The sequence below is a fragment of the Ochotona curzoniae genome, unplaced genomic scaffold, assembly GCF_017591425.1.
Source record: "Ochotona curzoniae isolate NIBS_2020 unplaced genomic scaffold, NIBS_Ocur_1.0 contig_1, whole genome shotgun sequence".
Taxonomy (NCBI): domain Eukaryota; kingdom Metazoa; phylum Chordata; class Mammalia; order Lagomorpha; family Ochotonidae; genus Ochotona; species Ochotona curzoniae.
This window is the reverse complement of record NW_024464918.1, coordinates 29,657,554-29,676,966: the sequence shown is the minus strand read 5'-3', so window position 1 is coordinate 29,676,966 and position 19,413 is coordinate 29,657,554. Positions and strand designations below refer to the sequence as shown.

Below are 19,413 nucleotides of genomic sequence, written 5' to 3'. Positions count from 1 at the left end.
TGTGCCAAGAGTGGAACCACCCCTCGCCCCCTCCTCAGCCAGCCCCTCGAAGAGTCACTGCAGCCAAACGACTGTTTTTCCATCTCTCTTTCTGCTTGTAGGAGCAGCCTTAGCCCTTCCATTGGGCGAATTTTACCAGCCCTCCGTTGCTGTCTGCACTCACTGTGGCTTCAGCAGTTGCTGTGCAAAGCCGCGGGTCTGACAACAGCCTTAGTGTCTAACGTACCAAGGCCAAAGCATCTCGGCCGTGGTCCTTCGGCAGCACCGGCCACCTGCGCAGGCTCCTCACTCTCACACCTTCTGCCTCTCTGGGCTCTGCAGGCTGTGGACGCCATCTAACAATGGCGAATCTTGAGATGACCGCAATTTCTTACAGCAAGACAACCACGGGAATAGTGTGTTTGCGGCAAGAGTTCAGGCGGCAGGGACTTTCGGTTGTTCCTTTTCTCCCAGAGAAACCCTCTGCCCTTCGCATGCACTATTTTGATCAGTTCCAGTTGTCCTTAATGAGGACTGAAGGGGCCAACTACCCACAGGTTAAACGTCCCCACTCCGGGGGGATGGAATTGCTACTCGAAGCGGTCGCTGCCTTGCCCAGCACTCACTCACGTGCCCGCCTCTGCTCCCACGGCAGTAACTTGAGCCGAGCCAGTATATTGAAATGCACTCAAAGAACTAATTCTTCGGAGCCAAACCACATAGTGTTTACCAGAAGTTCTAACTGAAAATGACTGATGGAGATATGAGGTTAATAATTTTTATGTCTGTTTATAAGCTCTTCTGGCTTAATTTCACTTAATCCATTTTATGACAAACCCATGAAGAAGTTCAGTTCTTTTTAAAAATAAATTCAAATTCGCCCATAAATTAGCTTCCTGTGTGTGCTACTATAATTTAAAATACATAAACATGCAAGTGCTTGCTAAATAGATGAAGGATTGCAATGTTTGAATTTATCTACTTACAGCCATTGCTCCGATTCCCTTCATTAGCATAAGCTTAACTGATTCATATCCATGACTTTCACTCTGTTTCTCCTGGAACTCGGGGCTGGAGCCCACGGGCCATACCAGGCCCAGGGACTCATCCACTTGGGCCCTGCCAAACCAACCACAGGCAGGGCCTAAGCTTCAATAAACTTGTAACAGGCTCATCTTTCAGTTGACAATTATGTGCAACCCCCGAACGCTTGTAAATATCCAGGTGGTCCTTGAGCGAGTCACAGTCTTGCCACACATGCTTGTCTAAAACATAACACCAAAATGTCCACGGGAAAAAAAAAATCACCGACTTCAAATACATCTGCAGTCTGCAGGAATGAAAGCCGTTACAATCGCTAAGAGACAGCAAGAAACCGAAACCCAGTGGCAAATCACGCTAGGAAAAAAATATCATGTAAAACCCACAGTTATTTTTTTTCAGATATCTTTTGAATTTTTACAAGGGAAAAAGAAGTACAAGTTCACAAACAATTAGAGAAAAATATTTAGTAGAAGGGCAGAGTGACTTTGAGTTGTTGCAAATATTTACATGGCAGTAACCAAAAGTTTGTAAACTGATCCTGTACTGGTTTGATTAAAAGAGGGTAATTAATAAACGACAAGACAGAAAGTTCGCTGTGGCATTTGATAAACCACCCAAGAAGTGAAATCAATGCTTTTCCGCCTAATTTCACTATTTGTTTTTCCATTTAAGTTGCCAATTTTCTAAAACGCCACAGAAGGAAGACACTTTTTTTGATTGATACACATCACAGATTTGTTGTTACAAATCAATTGAACTTTTTCAAGACGGCCTTGAATTTGCTGTGACACAGTGATGAGGCCATTTGTCCATCAAAGCTCTCCAACAGCTCCCCTTTTTCGGCTCCCTTGACAAGCACAGCGCAGCAGTTCACAGCACCCTTGACCTTCCGCATGTATATCATCTTGTCAACACATAAACAAACACACTATTGGTTGTATTTTAATAGATATTGTAAACATCAAGATCCAATTTATCACCAGGTTTACCCCAAGTGACAGTTCTGATTCTGGAATGTATTCGCAATGCTAATTCTGACTTTTAATAAGATATTTGGGTTGTGCTTTGTTCTTTTGACTGCTTTTTCAAGGAAATGTAATGAGCCACCAGAACTTTCTTTTTTTTTTCCCCCCCTCCATTTCTACGAGCAAAGATTTGATGCCAATTCAGTTATTTCAGCGGGAGAAGAATGCCGGATATGAAAGACGGGTGCTTCTCTCTCAGTCACTTGCACAGGGAGAATTTATAGGAAACGCCTCCTACCTTTGACACAGCCTAGCAGAACGCATACCTTATGATAATAAGAAGGCTTTGCTTTCAAAAGGAAAAGATTATGCCAAAGGTAATTAACCTCATTTCTGCAATCCAGCAATGACTTTTACTTTCATATTCGCAGCATTCTCACACCAGAGGTCGCTGACTTGGTGTATTCTTTCCGAAACATACAACGTGTTATCCATATAGATGCGCCCTCTCGGGCTACAGGCCTAGGCTAAGGAGATAACTATAGGTGTACCGTACATTCTCTGGACTAGAAGAACTTGATGGGAAAGTGCACATTCATTAAAATAATCTGCAAGATAATGTTGCTAAAGATAGCTTGCAAGAGCTCATCAAACTTGAGCAACTACAAAGATATAATATCTGCATGCTGTCACAATAGAAAACATTATCAAAAATGTTTTGATGGCACAGGGGCAGCCATCTCACGTGGTGGCTTAAACTTTGCGTGGGTGGCCTGCGTCCCGTATCAGCCCGGGTGCACTCCTGGGTGGCAACAGGCAATGCAAACCAAAGAAAGTCTCTGTCACCCACACGGGAGACCGGCACCCAGTTCCTACAGGCTACTTCCAGCCCAGCCCAAATCCTTATACTGTAATCATTTGTGGAGCATACCAGCAGATGGAAGAACGCCTTCTCCCTATAAATCAGCCTTTCCAATAAAAGTAAGTAAATCTCTTTATAAAAAAAAAAAGACTATGAAAGAGCTGACACTGTAGTGTGGCAAGTAAAACTGCCACCTGTGACACCTGCATCCCACATCCCGGGTTGAGTTCTAGCTGCTCCACTCCTGGTCCAGCTCCCTACTTATGTACCTAGGAAAGGCAACAGAGAAGGGTCCAGGTCCTTGGGTCCCTGTGCTGACACAGGACACGTGGATGAAACTCCTTGGTCCTGGGTCGTGGCTTCAGTCTGGCCCAGCCCTGGCACGTTCAGCCATTTGGAGAGTGAACCAGTAAGCAGAAGCCCTCTTTCTCTCTCTCTCTCTCTCCTTTTCTCTCTACCTCTGCCTTTCAAAGAAATAAAGAAATCTTTGTTTTAAAAAATGCAAAAAGTTCATGGAAAATGGAATTAACAAATGACATTAGAGGTGGGTGCCTGGCCTAGCACTTGAGCAAGCCTCCATTACCATGCCTGAGTCCCACATCACAGCTCCTGAATCAATTCCTTACTCTGGCTCCTTCCTGGAGCTTCCTGCTAACGCTCACCCAGGGGGGCAGCAGATGGTGGCTCCTGTGCTTGGGGCCCTGCCACCCAAGCACCAAGTCTAGGCTCTCGGCTTGGTCTCCAGCTCAATTCTGATTGCTGTGGGCACTGGAGGAGTAAATCAGGGAACAAATCAATCTCCCTCTGCCTTTCAAGGTAATCAAATAAAACAACAACAAAAAGCATGAAAAGAATGTTTTCAAATCCAACCATTTTTCCACAATATACACCTTTCATGAACTTTTCAAAGACCTCTTGTACACTTGGAAGAAAAAATGTTTAGTAATTCGGCCCCCAAGGAAAACGCAGGCACCTCTAAGAGACGCTGACCTGCAAGCACAAATACATTTGCACACGCACAGTTCTATGCAGTTAAAAGTTGCACAAATATATTTGCACAAGTGCAGTTCTATGCAGTTAAAAGTCACACCTGAGACACTCAGCACAAGCGCATTTATTTCTGCGTCCGGACAATCCACACAGAAGCCATGGACGCATTTAGAAGCTCTCAACATTCCCCGAAACGTCAACACACTCGGGGTACTTCACAGATTCACAGATACGACGGGCTGAGCCACCTGCTCTCGTGAAAAGCTAAACAAGGAAGCCCATTAGAAAGTGGTTACACAAAGGCCAAGACGGGAAAGCTCTTGGATTCGTCAAGCACACAAATGGCCCGCAAAACTCCCTTCCCTCACATGGAGATCTATTTTTCTGCTCATGTGAAATATGAGCCAGCAGAAATGTTCATCGTGCAAGGCCTGAGCTATGTCTCCATGTATATCCTCCCCAGGTGGCAACGGAAGGGATTCTGAGTGCTGAAAGTTCCCCGGATGGAAGCATCTGACTTTACACAAGGTGTCTCCACTCGGGCAGCTTTCAGCAGGACATGCAGACGGACAGGTGCCCCCTGAATGAGTTTGGTCCAAGTTAAGCAAATTATCAGAGTCTTGAGTTACTTACACCCTGGGCGCCGGTCCACCTGTGTAGTGTGTAGTGACTCCCATCCTCAGGGGATGAAGCTATTGCTCTGTCCATTTGAGGTATGGAGGCTTACAAGACTAAGTAACAGAACCAAAGACACCCTTCCAGGAGGGCACAGAGCTGAAAAGCAACCTGGGCAGATCCAGGCACAGGACACCTGGCACCCCCCCAGACACACAACAGGTACTCAGGACCAGACTGCTTCTTAAACTACTTTTCAAACCTTCAGGGAACACATTTAAATCAGACACATCCTGGGACCCCGAGCTACTTGGTGCTTGGGTCTCTGAAGGAAGACATTAACATCTCATAGTGTCATGATAGGTACAGATTGATGTATTTATTGGAAATGCAAAGTTATGGAGAGACTGGGGAGATACTGAAACAGAGGGCTATCCCACCTGCTGCTTCACTGCCCCAATGGCTACAGAGGCCTAGGCCGGGCCAGGACACAGCCTGGAAGCAGGAGGCGGCAGCAGAGGTCTGAGCATGGGGCCCATCTTCTGTTGCTCTTCCAGGCACTTGAGCAGGGAGGTGAAAATAATATAATACAAGACAATATCACGGGCTATTCCTAACAAATAAGAGCAAAAGTGCAGCCATACCAATCCTCACACCATCTCTTGAGAGAATTCGTAATTACTTCTCAGCAATCGTTTGGCCCAAATGCAGTTTCTGATCTCTTAATGGACTTCATTGTTTTTAAAAATGTTTTTTTCCTAAATAAATGAGGAAATTTAAATAAAGTCACAACCAAAAAAAGAGATCTTCTAAACCCAAAACAGACATGATATCACTGACATCCAAAAAAGTTACTTATTCTCTATGCTTAGGATTTCCTGATTCCTTAACAGGTGACTCGGGGCTGGCTGCTGTTGAGAAAGGTAGAGAAAAGAATGGAGGGAGGGAAGGAGAGAGGGTGAGTAGGGCAGAGACAGGGAGGGAGAGAGGGAAGGAGAGAGGAGGAGAGAAAGAGGAAGATGTCAGCCAGTTCAGACGCTATTTTTATCAACAGGAACTGCCTACGTTAGAAATAGTGGCTTAGCAGTTACAACTCCATCCCTGTCACAGCACATGGACCTGAACACCCAGGACCTCTATCGAGCCAGACAATAAACCGATTTGCAAAATACAGAATCACACCTGGCTTTGTTTTTTGTTTTTTTTTTTATTTTGGAAAACAGTTTTCCAAAAATATATGGCCTGTTTGAATATGTAATGCATTTATTATTTTTAAGCTACTTACAAGGATATTTTTAAATGTCCTGCATTTTCTTTCTAGTATAGTATAAATCAAAAGCTAATGCAGAAAAACAGAAAATTTTTAAAAATGCAATGAAGACAAAAAACATTCACAGAGACTCTCCTATAGGAAAAGCAGTGTGCTACAACACACAGGTAACAGTTTTGTTTAATTCTGATCCAATTTACAGGAGATGGGGTAACGTAACAAAGAGTAAAAGTTTAAACTGGCCCCCAACCCACACCGGAAGTGAGGATTTAAAGAAGCCTGCATGGCTGGCAGTTGAGTCCGAGCTATCCTAACTTCCCCCATCACCCCGGGACAAGTTCCCAAGCCCATCTTACCCTGTCCCCTCACCACTATACAGGCAAGGAGCAACAGGGCGTGGGAAGATCACAGAGCTTTCCCAGTCTGTCTCCAAACCCACGCCTGTCACAGTACAAGATATTTTCCACACTCCTTAAATCAGTGGGTTGAGGAAAGGCCTGCGGGACAAGACCAGCGTGGTGGCACTGTGAACATGACACCTGCCGTGAGGCCAGCATCCCTTTCTGGAGCTGGCTGCTCCACTTCCTGTCCAGCTCCCCAGATGCACCTGGACAAGCAGCTGAGGCCATCGTGTGTGTGTGTGTGTGTGTGTGTGTGTGTGTGTGTGTGTGTGTGTGTCTGCAACAGGAACCACCTCTGCTTCATGAGTCTCAAACTGGAAATCAATTAGCAGAAGTCACTACAAAAAGGGAGAGAAAGAAAGAAAGGAAAAAATAAAGAGGGAGAGAGAGAGAGAAAGGGAGGGAGGGAGGACAGGACAGGACAGGAAAGGCAAGGCAAGGCAAGGCAAAGAGGAGGAAACATTCCATTGCAGACATCGCGTACCTTCTCCTGGAGCCTGATTACAGCTCCGAAGCCCAGCACTACACATCCAAATGATAGGACGTGTGAGCCTGAGCCTATCGGCTCTTGGGAGGAGGCAGGCTGGAGGTGGGGCCAAGTCAAGTGGACTGAATTTCTGGCAAATGGCTCACTGTACATTTCATTTCAAAGGCCTAATTATGTCTGCATAAATAAACTGCGCTACGCAGCTTGATGCAAGGCCATTTGTCATATTAGAACAATGGTATCCAAAGTAAATCCCCATTAACATTGTTTAACTTTAATGCTTTGGGGTGTTTGCTACTCAAATGATTTAAAAAAAAAAAAAGGAGTGATTTATGAGACCACCATTTAAATGAGGCAACACAACAACAGACTGTGAGTCACCAGGCACGGTAAACCCAGCTGGCTTCACAGCGCGCAAAAGGCAGCCGCAGCTCGCAAGGCCCTGGCCCCGGGGCTGTGGCCTCATGTGGCAGAGCGTGGCAGTGCACTGCAGTGCACGTAAGAGAGAGATCATATGAGAGGGTCTTTTCAAATGTCAGGGGGAAATACAAACTATAAACAGCTGCATGAATTTCAATATAAACACATTTTTTTATTCCACTTTTTCAAGAGCTTTTTGAAGTGCTCTAATATGGCGTGAACAGGATATGTTTTGTGAAAAAATACAAAAATATATTTTGAAAGATTTATTTATTTATACATTTATTTGAAAATCAGAGTTACAGAGAGAAGGAAAGGGAGGGGGTGGAGAGATCTTCCACTTACTGGTTCACTCCCCAAATGGCTGGCGCAGACCAAAGCCAGGAACTGGAAATTTGTTCTAGATTTCCGATGTAAGTGTGTGACCCCAAGTACTTGGGTCCCCCTCTGCTGTTTTCACAAATGTATTGGCAGGGAACTTGCTAGCAAGTGGAGCAACCAAGACGCGAACCAGTGCCCACATGGGATGCAGGCACTGCAGGTGGTGGCGGCTTGACTTGCTATGCAATAGTGCCAGCCTCCAAACATTTTTTCATGTTATGTAGCACGCTCATGCTCTGTCTGCAAGGAAATGATAAAGTTCTGGCATCAAACCTTTGGGGTACACAAAAGATATATGCAAAAACAATGAGCTTTGGTCACTGCTGTGATGTAGCCTGTAAAATCGCCGCACATCACGCTGGCATCTCATACGGGGACCGCTTTGTGTTGTTGTTGCTCCACTTCCACTCCAATCCACTGCTCATGGCCCGGAGAAGGCAGCGGATGGTCCATGTCTTTGGTCGCTTTAACCAGGCCAGGAGTTCTAGATGAAGTGCTGGCTCAGCCCTGACTATGCACACACTTGGAGAGTGAACAGAGTGAACAGCAGATGGAACAATTCTCTCCTGTTACCTCTCTTGCACACTCCGCCACTGCAACTTTCAAGTAAGTAAATAAAACTTTTTTTTTTCTCTAACAAAAGTTAAATTATCCCACAGATCTGAGGGCAACATCACAGACATTTATTTCGCTTTTTCCTTTGAAGAAAACAATACATGCTCAGCATGATAGCCTAGTGGATAAAATCTCGCATGCACTGGGATCCCATATAGGTGCCGGTTCTAATCCTGGCAGCCACACTTCCCACCTAGCTCCCTGCTTGTGGCCTGGGAAAGCAGTCGAGAACGGCCCAAAAGCCTAGAGACCCTGCACCCATGTGGAAGACTCGGAAGAAGCTCCAGGCTCCTGGCTTCAGATTGGCTCAACTCTGGCCATTTCAGCCACTTGGGGAATGAATCATCAGAAAGAAGATCTTTCTGTCTCTCCTTCTCTCTACAGATCTGCCTTTCCTATAAAAGCAATAAATAAATATTTTTAAAAAAACAAAAGAAAAGGAAACAATACATTGAATATCTTCATATACAGAAAAATACAAAATTTGAAAGCTTATCCTTTTTGAGATCACAAGTCAGCATTTTACATCAAAGCGTGTTACATACCAGCATAAATTGAGGCATCCCTGATCTTAACTATAAATCCCCAGATGCAGTTGTGCCTTCACTTTTACTTCTGTCCAACTAGTCTACTTCCCTCTTGAGAAAAACCATTTTAAACCCTGTTGCTTGTGCCTCCCAGATCGAGGCAGTGTGATTGGTCAGGAGGAGCAGAGTTCCAGAACTTCTAGCTTTCTAGCTGCAACTAAAGAGGAGACACTTTCCATTCACTGCCAGCTCCACGTTGCACTGTTTTCTGATTAAACACATTGACCCACACAGCAACAGTATTTTTGTCTGATCCCTCAAGAAACCAAGTTCCTGTGTCTGCTCCATAAAAATACTTTGAGGTCTGTTGCGACAAAGTACCATATGAAGTGTGTCTAAACAGCACAAAAGTAAACTGAGAGTTGGCAACGCTCACTCTACCATTGTGAGTGGCTCAAGTAGACCATTGAAGACAAGATCACTTCCACTGGAATCTTAATTATCCTGTTGGCTATCTCCACTGAAATCATTATTTAGAAACCTACCACACTGGCCCTTCCTGTTGTGGTGGATAAACAGTCACAAAACGCAAAGAACTGGGGGGGGGGGGGGGGGGGGGAGGATGCAACGTCACAGGACAGCTACAGTCCAGAACAGGCAGGCACTGCTCCAACACGCCGGTAAAGCAAGGCAAACAGCCACGCAGCCTGACACGCAAGGCCAAGACTGGCCAACCCCCTGGCCAGGGCAGAGTTTGCCAGGGATTCTGTCCCCACTGCCCCTGTTCATGTCACTCGTGACTGTCATTCACGCCAAACCTGGATTTCTCTCTTTCTCTAAATTTACTAATTTTCACTGAAAGGCAGATGCACAGAGAGAAGCAGAAACAGAGATCTCCATCCACCGATTCATTTCCCAGATAGCCATAACGGCTGGAGCTGAGCTGATCTGAACCCCGGAGCCAGGATCTCCCCCTAGGCCTCCCACCTGGGCTCGGGGCCTCAAGGACTTGGCCTGTCCTCCACTGCTTTCCCAGGTCACAAGCAGGGAAGTGGATGGGGAGTGGAGCAGCCAAGACACAAACTGGCGCCCACGTGGGATGCCAGCACTTGGGAGGTGGGAGACTAGCCACTTGACCTGTTGCACCAACCCTCTCATTTTTCAAAATATTCAAAATATTTCTGCTCTGGCTTGCCCCACGCAAGCCTCAGCCCTCTCCTCCTCTTTCTCCACTCTTCCCTTCTGGCTTGTCTTATAAGGAGAGCCCCAGAGCGATCCCCTTGGATATGCAGACTAGACTGATGCATCTGGAAAAACCGGTAAGTCACAGGCACATCTACAGGTTGGCTTGAAATGATCCTAGAGTCTTCTAGATTACCAAAGTGGAATAAGAGTGTGCACGGCTGGAAGCGTGATTGTGGATCCGTTAACAGCATCGGTGCAAACAGAAAGAAACTAAAGAAAGATCAGTGAAAATAAGACAAACCATGGAAGGTTTTTTTTGTTTTGTTTTGTTTTGTTTTACCTGCTTAGACCCCAAGGATCCTAGTAAGTAAAATTAACTTAGGATTCATGTAAAAGCCTTCTGACAAAATACAGGCAACTCCAGAACCACAACACTTCGTCGTGTCTGCCAGGGAAACTATCTGATCCCCAGCAGCCTTCTGCCCACCGCAGGAATCCTGTCCAGATCTCCAAAGGGTGCTGTCCGAACATTCCAGGTCACAGCCAGACACAGAGCTACCGGGCTGGGCAGTGGCTTAAATGCCTTCATCAGGGTTCTCCAGCAACACAAAAGAGGGAAGGACGCATACCTAGCTTATAAAACAGGCCACAGAGCAGACCGGAGGATCTGGAAAAAGAAATTCTCTCTCTCACCCATGCAGGGAAGCAGTAATAGATACAACCCTTTCCCAGGGCAATGCAGGTAACACAAAAACTTCTAAAATGTGTAAATATTTTAACTCAGCACCATGAAAATTTAGCCAAGAAAACAGTTACAAAATCTATAAGGAATACTGGGAAGATTATTATATTATGTTGTAAAAGTTACAAAAGCGTTTGTAAAATCTTTTTTTTATTTGTTTAAAAAAGAAAACCTTTCTGAGTAGAGCGGAAAGAGTCCTGGTGATTACCGCTAAGTGGAGACATTAGAGGTAATTTGGTAATTTTTGTTTTCTTCTTACTTCTCTACACATTCCCAGTTTTCTGTAACAATCACCCTCTATAATCACACCGACAAATTATTTTTCTGTGCAAGGAAAAGACAGGCGACTACAGAGATGATGAAAACAGACTGAGGAATTTCAGCAAAGTGCTCAACGGAAAGCAGCAAAAAGAGCCCTAACAAGGACTAATCACGGCGCGAGAAAGAAGTGATGAGAGAAAGAAGCCGCACATCATCTCAACCACCACCCACACAGGGAGTCCCACGCCGGAAATCCAGCCAATGCAGGGTTCCGATCTAGAAAACAAATGCTCCAGGGACCTAGGAGGGAACTCCATCTCTTAACATCTATTTTAATACTGAACATTCACGGCCATGCTGTCTTCTACGTCAGCAAGCCCACCAGCGGTTCTGGGAGACACACCCCCCGAGGATGCCCACTCCACGGGTAAGAGGACACCCCCCAGCAGCTCAATGCCAAACGTGAAGGCCCTGCTCGTCAAGCCAGCCAACTGGGGAGAAACAAAGGGACACGGACAGCAGGTAGACTCAGGAATCAATCGTCTGCTGTGTCACAGTTCCATGGATTGTTTAAATTGCACACATGTTAAAAATGAACACTGAAGCAGCTACAACGTCACTGTGACTGGGGTTTGTATTAATCCTTTCAGCAAAAAAATAAAATTGAAACAAAGCAAAGGAGGATGGAGAAGACACAGGAAACAGAAAAACTATTCAAATGTATTTTGGGTACAAGGGGTTTTATTATAACATTTCTCTCTACCTTGGTGTATGCCTGAAACTTCCATAAACACTTGGGGAGAAGAAAAAAAAAACATTTCCTTGAAGTTTGGGAATGGTCCAACTTTTAAAGGGATTCAATTTTCAATTTGCAAAAGGAGACCCAAAGCAACTTTCAAGTAACTCCTCTTTGCATAAGGAAAGCATTTAATAGTTATGTAGTTGTCATTTTAAACATATCAGAAACTAGCGTTTGTAAACATCCACTCACTTGACTCACATAAGCACAAAAGATAAGAAGGGAGCCCCTTCTTCCAGCTTATTTCAGCAAATAGCCACACTAAGAAGAAATAACTCCCAGTAGAATGAAATAAAAGAACTCCAAAAGATCAAGCAATACATCCAAACAGAAAAAGTCGAGGAAAAAAAAAAAATCTATGAACCACCTGGATTTCAACCATCTAACAACAAGGAAACAGCCAATTCTCACACAGCCATTTGCTGGACAATTGATCCAATATAATTATTACAAAGAATGCTAATTACAGTAGGACCTATATAGGCAACATTTTTTAAGTAAAAACAATTTTCAGCGTAATACACATACAGACAGAACCTATGTCAAATGACATTTCAAATTTGAGTTTGCCTCCCGGTAGTAGGATTTGAAAATTTCAAAAAAAAAAAAAAAAGAAAAAAAACAATTTTCCTTCTGAAAATTTAGTAACAACTTCAAATATTTGTTTAGCAAGAGGGAAAAAGCCTTCGTTTAACAAATAAACAGCATAGAGAGGCCTGGTTCTGATCGGCTTCAGGGACTCGCTCTGTCCACAAAAGGCCCCACGGGTGGAGCAAACTTCATTCCACGGTGACCACACCACGCCCACCACACCAACTAGGAACAGAATCCGGGGGGCATAGCTCCCTGCTCCCTCGGGAGCCACGCACAGCCACAACCGTACCAAGAAACTTTGTAAACCACATGCTTGAGCTCCTGTCTAAAATTTTGCATTTTCATCTTCAAACGCGGGCATCCCTAAAACCTCAACTTTCTAAAATCTACCTTAAATCTCTTTGGAGCAAAACACACTGTAGACAAAAGAAAAAAAATACCCTTAATAAAATGAAAAGGAGCCCTGAATTTTCACAAGCTCCCTAAATGTAAATGGGTACTATGAGAGACATGTTAAGGGAAGAAAAACCTCAAAAAGCTTTTAACTCAACTTCCTATTTTCAAGATGAAAAAAAAAAATGTTCAAATAGGAATTAAAACATAATTTTAACGCTTTAAAAGTCCTAGAATAAAGCTAACTTGGTGCAGTGTGTAAATATAACCACGGGTATATTTTCACTTAAAATGCCTGCCCTCAGTTTGCCTGCATGAATTCCATTCTGTTGCTTAATTTCCAAACAAGAGATATTACTGCTAGTCTCCAACGGGCAAAACATCTGCTGAGGGTCTCTCTGACACCTTTGACAATTTGGTTCTAAAAACAGAAAATTATAGATTATCAGAGGAGGAAGTTTGGAAGTATCAGCTTGGAGCCTGAAGCCTGTTTTGCCAGGCCACCCAAAACGCCAGCTTTCCTGGGGTCCCAGCCCTGGGCGCTAATCTCCAGCCCCACGGCAGGCACATTCCACTAATTCCAAGAGGGGGCAGGGCCAGACGTCCCGGGCAGGAGAAGCTTCTGGTCCCCAGAACAAGAGCGTGGACACTGAGGCAGGATGAGGGGAAGAGACCCAGCCTGCAGGTGGCAGGACTGGAAGAGTCACCCCATCCCTCCCCTGAAGCACACTGCAGTGGCAAGGGCTTCCAGGACCCCAGGCGGTCTCCTCCCTCCAGCCACCCACTGCCCAGGCCCATCTTCTGCCCAGTCCTAACCCTGATTAACCACTCTGCTTCCCTTCCTTCTTCTTCACATCGCACATCTTGTTTTTCCCCCTATTCAACTCGCTTAGACTTGAGCATTTCTCAGTTATCTGGTTAGCTTGCAGGTTATTAGGGGATCATGTCTTTCTATATGTATATTTTTGTTGCTGGTTAGTTTCTGTGCATCAGCAGGTGCTACGTGCACATGTATGACCCCACCTCTCGGTGCCACGCTGCTGCCAAGGCTAGGTGCTCTGCGTTCTCTGTGTGTGTGCATGGCTCAGAGCTGCTCACAAAGGCTGCCAAGGGACACTTAGCTCCGGACTCCAGCAAAACACATTCCCGTGTCACAGAACACGACACGGAACTTACTCCTCTGCTGATTCATCTCCCCACGGGCAGATCCAGCTTCCAAGCTGACACCGAGTAACTTGCCTACCCCCCTGCAGACTTCTGCATTTGTTAGTCATCCACCCTTTTAAAAAAATATTTTTATTTGAAAAGCAGAGTTACAGAGAGAAGGAAAGAGAGATCTTCCATTTGCCAGTTCACTCTCAAGATGGTCACAACGGCCAGAGCTGAGCGTATCTGAAGCCAGAAGCCAACCTGTGCAGCCACGCAGGTGCCCAAGCACTGCAAGTGTCCTCCACTACTTTCTCAGGCACATTACCAGAGAGCTGGGAGGGAAGCCGAGCAGCCGGACTACGTCCAGCACCCATATGGGATCCCAGCACCTCAGGGAGAGGCTTGCCATTCTGCACCACAGGGCCAGTCTCTATCCATCCCATCTTAATTTCCACCTTCCCTTCTGGTCACTGTTCCAGGGACATGGATCCTGAAAACAACATCTGCAACCGAATTTCAACCAAGACTCATGGCACTCTCTGACCCAGTGAGTTCCTCCTTGCTTTCCACACTCAATCCTGTAGATCTGCACAATCAGGGGCTCCATTCAACTCATTTCAGTATCTTCCTCGGGCATCTGCTGCCTTCCTCACCAAGGGGAAGCTCTCCCCAGGTAGCGACTGCACCTGCACCAACACACAGTTCCATCATCTCTGCTTAGTACCTGACCCCGAGAAGCTGCCTGAGTGCTTGCTGCATAACTAGGTGGCTGGCCCCAGCTACAGGACAAGCCCCTCCAGGGTCAGAGCTGTCCCCACCAACACCCCCACCCCTCCTGGACCAACTCCTGGGATGGCAGCCACCACACAGGCTAGGCAAAGGCTGCGCTTAACCGCACAGCCACAGCTGCCGTGGCCACTTCAGCGTGGGATGGCCCTGACCAGTGACCCGATGCCAGCAAGGCAAACGTGACAGAAATCCTTCTGTCACTCCAGGCAGGAAAGGTGGCGGGGACACTGAAAAGAAGCTGACCTTCCTTCCTGATGTGTCAACAACACACACACACAGACACAGCCACTTTAAACTTTTTCTTTGTGTGTTTGAAAGACAGAGTTACACAGAAACGGAGAGACAGAGAGAGAAAGATCTTCCATCTGCAGCTCCATTCCCCAAACAACTACGGTAGCCAGGGCTCGGCCATGCAGAAGCCAAGAGCCTTGTCCAGGTCTCCTACGCAGGCACTGAAGATGCAAGCCATTTTCTTCTGCTTTTTCAGGCACATTCGCAGGAAGCTGGGTTGGAAGTAGAGCAGCCAGGACTTGAACCAGTGCCCATATGGGTTGCCAGCACTATAGGCGGTGGAATAACTTGCAACACCACAGAATCCCACCCACCCCCACCAAACACCACCAATTTTGAACTTTCCAGACATAAACTTGCTGTGATCCAAAGTCAAGAACGTGAAAATTTCCACTATGCCAAGCCACAGAACAGAGCTGTCAAAGAAAAAAAAATCACTGCTATTCCTCTCCCGTGTCCCAGAACCAGATGCCAAATGCCAAGGTACCTCAGATGACCCACTGCCTCGTGCTGCAGGCCACCCTAGGCTGCGACCACTTTGGCCATGAACTCTCCAGCAGCATCAGCCTGGGTCAGGGCCTGCTTCTTGCCTTCTGCCGGGGGCCCCTGCTGCCTTGTCCGGATCCCCAAGGCCACTAAATTGCCCAACTCCAGAGCTGTGCCGGACCTGGGTCCAGATATAATTGAACTCTTAGCTGGCTGGGAAGGCGCTTGGGGGTCTCCGGGAAGAAATCATCAGGATGCTCAAAACTCACTCAGGACTGCAAGGCTCCCTGGCAGGTGGGGAAGGACCCACCTAAGGCCCAAGAGCAGAGACAAGACAGGAGTCTCAAGAGGGAACTTGGTGGCTGGAGAGCCAGCTTATCGGAGGTGCAGAACGGGAAGCTGCCAGCCGCAGAGGAGTGAAACAAATCAGGAAGAACAAGGAAATCACTGGCTGGGAGACGGAGTTATTATGGAAAGCTGATTTCACTGTCCAAAAATTTAGGCTGCATTTATTTTCAAAATTATCCAAGTATTTTGGCAATTATCTATTTCTACGGTTGCTTTCTGGACATTTCCGCTCTGTCTCTCTCCAGCCTTTCGTGCAGTGTAGGAGTTAGTTGCTTTTGAGTCCCTCGGTTTCATCATACCCTGCTAAGCCTGGTCTATCTGCCCCGTTCGGTCCTAAAGAACTGCACTTGGAAAGGGTTTTCAGCCAGCCTGAAATAAACCGCCCTGAAATGGGGAGGGGGGTGCTTTCCCACTTGTATTACATAATTGAGTCTGATTTTCTATTCATCCCCTCCAATAACCACTGTGGACAGTGGTGCAAGCAGGTTTGCTTCCTTTGTCAACTCCAGCTCGGGTACACAAGATGTTCAGACACAAAAGAGCTTTCCGAGCGGGCCAGCAGCTCAGCATCACTGCGCTGTGTATCCCAGGCTGTCCACACGCTCTCGGCCATGTACGTCTGAGAACACAAAGCTGGTACCATGAGTCCCTTGCATGCAGGTACTTGTCATTCAAACAGAATTAACTAGAAAATGCAAAGCTTTTTTTTTTTAAAGATTTATTTTATTTTTATTGGAAAGGCGGATATACAGAGAGGAGAGACAGAGAGGAAGATCTTCCATCCGATGATTCACTCCCCAAGTGAGCGCAACGGTCGATGCTATGCCGGTCCGAAGCCAGGAGCCTCTTCAAGGTCTTCCACGCGGGTGCAGGGTCCCAAAGCCTTGGGCCGTCCTTGACTGCTTTCCCAGGCCGCTGGGATTAGAACTGGCGCCCATGTGGGATCCCGGACGTGCAAGGGAGGACCTTAACCACTTGCACCACTGCGCCGGACCCGAAAATGCAAAGCTTTTGAAAAAAATTAAAGCTTTATGTTCGCTGCTGTCACTACATGTGTCAAAGTGTCACCACTGTGGAGGCATCCAGTGCCAGGCTAGCGTTTGTACGAAGAGCTCCCTAGAGTGCACAGGTCCTCAGAGCCAGCTCTGCCCTGCCCTGGCCTGGCCTCGACCCTGCAGGCTCCCATCTGACTCTCACCAGGTGGGAGGAGAGTTCCCCACAGAGGAGACACAAAACCAGCAAACTCAATGTGAAATAAAGGAGAAAAAGGCTAGATAGACGCTTGCTGTTGCTACAAGTTTTACTGTGGTTCACACGAGGGCCATTCCTTCTGTGTGTCGGTGTAGCTGGGATGCACAATCTGATAGACACACGATGGTGACTGGTCGGCGTTATTTTCAAATCGGGGGGACAAAGAGTGAGGAAGGAAGGAAAGGAAGAAGGGCCCACCCAAATGCCAACCATGAGATCCAACTGTAAGTAGCCCAGAGCCAGAAACAGCTAGAATCATGGAGAATGCTCAGCACGGGAAACACCTTGTTAGGACTTGGTGAGTTCAACAGCCTATCTTCATCCCACGTGTTTGAAGAGAAGAGCAACTGCAAGAACAAAGACTGACCAAATCAGCTGTGCTCATTCGTCTACTTAAAGTCATGTGGCTTCAAAACTCCCTTTGTAACCTTTTCAGCCTTTATAATCACCAAAAAAATAACAAATAAGACGACAAAACCACAGGGAAAGTTTCGTGAGGACAGTGCGTGTGCACACACACCTGCCCCAGGTCTCCCTGTGAGGAGAGCAGGTGTGTGTGAGGTGGATCAGAGCACTGACCCACCAACAACTCCAGGACAAGGGTCCCGAGGAGGCCTCCCCTACCGCAGACAGTGGCTTAAGGGTTCACGAATGCCAACCGAGGGATGGCATGTCATTCCAAAGTCGCTAGACTCCTGCCTCACTGTGCTGGAGACCACAGGAATCCCAAGATGAGCCCTTCCATACAGGCAGAGGAGGGCCAGGAGATGCAGCAGCCATCGCGGCGCCTAGCCCCGTGCCCGTACGGCTCCCTGAGCTTTGCAGAGCCCGGGTACTCCTAAGACCCCCTCTGGCCAACAATCCACCTGCTGTCTTCCTCACAGTCTCCACGCAGCTGTAAGGATCTCAATGATGACGGCCACCTGCTTGCAAACTTTCAGAGGGCCTCCTCCAGCCTCAGCCCGCACCCAAGCTTCTCGTCACAGCATCCACACTGCTGAACTCTCCAGAACTCTTCTCATCTTGTAAACCTGAAACCCTACACTTGCTGCACAACATTACTTTTGCTGTTAGCGGCAACCCAGATTTGGGGCTCATAGGCAGGCATGGAGCAGACACCACGCTGGCACTGAGCCCATGGGCCAGCTCTCAGACAAATGGGTCATGAAGAATTTTGACCATCAACCCTGCTTATTTCATTACAGTGAAGACAAGACTCCAGGTGTAATACAATTGATTCCTGAAAGGGGGGGCGGAAAAAATACACTGGGGAAAACACTGGACTCTCATTCCCTAAGACACTTGTCAGCGTCTATGCCTACTTTTTAGTCTAAAATGCCTAGTTGCAAACAATTACTTGGAATTCCTGCTTTCCTCATTAGCAACACTGATACATCCTCAGGATAGAATGAGCTGCTTGGCTGTGTTTGTATCATGGATATACGCACACAGGTATTTTCATGGACAGGTTCAATGTGCCATGAGGCATATCTGTTGACATTTAAAATTTATATAGAAGTCACAATGAGCTAGATGTAGTGATTCTCTTCCCCATTCAAAAATCCAGTTTCTGGGGCCCGTGTCATGGCTCAACAGGCTAATCTTTGATCCTGTGGCGCCAGCACCCCATATGGATACAAGTTTGTGTCCTCACCTTGTATCCACTGGGATTTCATACAGGCACCAGTTCATGTCTCAGCTGCTCCACTTCCCTTCCAGCTCCCTGCTTGTGGCCTGGGAAAGCAGTCGAGGACAGCCCAAAGCTTTGGGACCCTGCACCCACGTAGGGCACTTGGAGGAAGCTCCAAGCTCCCAGCTGCAGATTGGCTCCGTTCTGGCCATTGTGGCTGCTTGGGGAATGAATCATCAAATGGAAGATCTTCCTTTCTGTCTCTCCTCCTCTCTGTATATCTGACTTTGCAATAATTTTTTTTTTGATCTTAAAAAAAAATGGAAAGTCACCCAATGACTTTTTATGTCCATACTGTATGACATCCTTTAATATCTAACCCTTTCTTGCTTGTAGAAGTTCCAAATAAGTTTCCATTAAAATATTATTAGAATCTGATCTTGTACTAGGTCCAGGCTGTGTATCATTGCCTGCCATGTACATATTTTCTGTCCCATATGAGCCATGTCTATGTGCAGTCTTCTACAGACCTAATATTGACTATTAACATCCAACTGAAAAGCAGTGGCAAAAGTGCAATTGTTACACAAAAGTCATGAATGTTTTCTAATTTGCATATCTATTATTCCTCTCCATTACACAGGGAAAAATAGAGATGCAAAGAAATTTTTTCCCCAAGGCCTCATAAACATGGACGATATAAATAAAAGCATATCCAAGGCACAGGGCTTCTTTTTGCTAACATCTTCGTGTACAAAGAGACCAACAGAAACTGTCTCCTTCCTTCTCAGAGGCCACAAAAGGGTCTGGTTTCATTAAAGACATGTGCTCTAGCACAAGGCAGGTATCAGTAGAAGTGTATTTTAGAATATCGGCTGGGCCTGCAGACTGTTAGTTAAATTTCCCACCAGGAAAAGTGCAGGGAAGGGAGGATGAGAC

At 46.4% G+C, this 19,413-nt stretch overlaps 1 protein-coding gene across 1 annotated transcript in view; it reads right to left on the bottom strand.

The window, feature by feature from the left end:
* The window catches only part of PRDM6 (PR/SET domain 6), a 90,355-nt gene that overhangs the window by 53,898 nt on the left and 17,044 nt on the right, over positions 1-19,413 (bottom strand). The gene's annotated exons all lie outside the window — the stretch shown is intronic.